This window comes from Pantherophis guttatus, unplaced genomic scaffold, assembly GCF_059756535.1.
Source record: "Pantherophis guttatus breed Tessera unplaced genomic scaffold, ASM5975653v1 scaffold_19, whole genome shotgun sequence".
In the NCBI taxonomy this organism is placed as follows: Eukaryota; Metazoa; Chordata; class Lepidosauria; order Squamata; family Colubridae; genus Pantherophis; species Pantherophis guttatus.
In genome coordinates this window covers 162,501-165,000 of record NW_028269834.1, presented here as the reverse complement: position 1 = coordinate 165,000, position 2,500 = coordinate 162,501, and positions in this window count along the sequence as shown.

Below are 2,500 nucleotides of genomic sequence, written 5' to 3'. Positions count from 1 at the left end.
GGAGGAAAGCGAGGAGAGGGAGGGAGGGAGGGAGGGATAGATATTAAACGGGATGGACGAAACGTATAGAGCGCACACAAGACACGCGATGAGAAACCACCCGCCCAGAGAAATTCATGTCCGATTTACCGAGAAGACAGGGAGGGCAGAGAGATCGCCATGGATGAGAAACACGACGAGAAAGCACAAAATATCGGCGAGCCGAAATATCGGCGAGCTGGCGAGAGCAAAGATATCGAGTAGATTCAAGAGAGAAAGCGGAATTATTTTATAAACAACGTAGAGATGACCAAGAACAGGAAAGATGGGGAGATGAAAGTGGGGACGGACGACGGGAGGAGAAGAAAGAACAGCCAAAAGAGAGCCAAGAAAGCCAACAAAACGAGAAAGCGTCGAGAGAAGGAGCAGGAGCAGAAGACGTTAAAGAAAGAACCAAGGGACCTAAGAACGACTTGCTCGACAAAGCAAATAGATCAGTAAGAAATGGAAGAAGAAATAAAAATAATTTCCTGGACTAGAAATGGACTGGATTCGGCCATTCGGCAAGAGGAAGGAAAATATGGAATAAATGAGGGAAGTTAAGATCAGAAATGATAGGCCTACGAGAGGTTCCTCTGGGAAAGCTACACCCAAAACTTTTGAGGAAGGAAGATGGCAGAAATTGGAACAAACTTTTCACTTGAAGGGAAGCTTTTCACGTCAAACCAGCTATTTAAATCAACCCCTCGCAGCCATCCTGGCAGAGAAGCAGAAAACCGAAACACTCCAGTCCGGCCGAGGCCCGGGTAAACCGGTCCCGCCCGAGCGAGCGTCCCGGTAGACCGGGACGGCTGCCGGGCGCGGGCACCCCCGGGGCCCGGCGCTGGCAACGAGGCGAAGGGGGAGGTCCCCGACCGAGGCCCGCGGCGCCGGAGCCGGGATCCCGTACCTCCATCGCGGCGGGGGAAACGGAAAGACTGACCCGGCCGAGGCCCCGGTAGACCGGGACGGCTGCCGGGCGCGGGCACCCCCGGGGCCCGGCGCTGGCAACGAGGCGAAGGGGGAGGTCCCCGACCGAGGCCCGCGGCGCCGGAGCCGGGATCCCGTACCTCCATCGCGGCGGGGGAAACGGAAAGACTGACCCGGCCGAGGCCCCGGTAGACCGGGACGGCTGCCGGGCGCGGGCACCCCCGGGGCCCGGCGCTGGCAACGAGGCGAAGGGGGAGGTCCCCGACCGAGGCCCGCGGCGCCGGAGCCGGGATCCCGTACCTCCATCGCGGCGGGGGAAACGGAAAGACTGACCCGGCCGAGGCCCCGGTAGACCGGGACGGCTGCCGGGCGCGGGCACCCCCGGGGCCCGGCGCTGGCAACGAGGCGAAGGGGGAGGTCCCCGACCGAGGCCCGCGGCGCCGGAGCCGGGATCCCGTACCTCCATCGCGGCGGGGGAAACGGAAAGTGATGCGGCCGGGGCCCCGGTAGACCCGGCCGTCTCCCCGGCGCGGGCACCCCCGGGACCCGGCGCGGGCACCGAGGCGACGGCGGGGGTCCCCGACCGAGGCTCGCGGCGCCGGAGCCGGGATCCCGTACCTCCATCGCGGCGGGGGAAACGGAAAGTGATCCGGCCGGGGCCCCGGTAGACCCGGCCGTCTCCCCGGCGCGGGCACCCCCGGGGCCCGGCGCTGGCACCGAGGCGAAGGGGGAGGTCCCCGACCGAGGCTCGCGGCGCCGGAGCCGGGATCCCGTACCTCCATCGCGGCGGGGGAAACGGAAAGACTGATCCGGCCGAGGCCCCGGTAGACCCGGCCGTCTCCCCGGCGCGGGCACCCCCGGGGCCCGGCGCGGGCACCGAGGCGAAGGGGGAGGTCCCCGACCGAGGCCCGCGGCGCCGGAGCCGGGATCCCGTACCTCCATCGCGGCGGGGGAAACGGAAAGACTGATCCGGCCGAGGCCCCGGTAGACCGGGACGGATGCCGGGCGCGGGCACCCCCGGGGCCCGGCGCTGTCACCGAGGCGACGGCGGGGGTCCCCGACCGAGGCCCGCGGCGCCGGAGCCGGGATCCCCTAGTTCCATCGCGGCGGGGGAAACGGAAAGAGTGATCCGGCCGGGGCCCCGGTAAGCCGGACCCGCCCAAGGCCGTCCCGGTAGACCCGGCCGTCTGCCCGGCGCGGGCACCCCCGGGGCCCGGCGCGGGCACCGACGCGACGGCGGGGGTCCCCGACCGAGGCCCGCGGCCCCGGAGCCGGGATCCCCTTCCGCCCCGCCGGGCTCGCCGGGCCCCTGAGCGGTGGACCGGCGGCTCTCCCTGGCCGGGGCCCGGCTGCGCCAAAGTGGAGCGTTCCCACCCCGGTCTACTCCGAAGGCGGCGAGGGGAGAGAGTCGGCGGGCCCGGCCGGCGTCGGCATCCGGGACTCCCGCCGTTTCCCGGCCGCCGAGGCCTAGAAGCCCCACGTCGATGGGGATCCCAAGGCCGGGTCCGCCAGGTGCGCGGAGATTTCTGGCGACTGGGTTTTCAGAACTCGT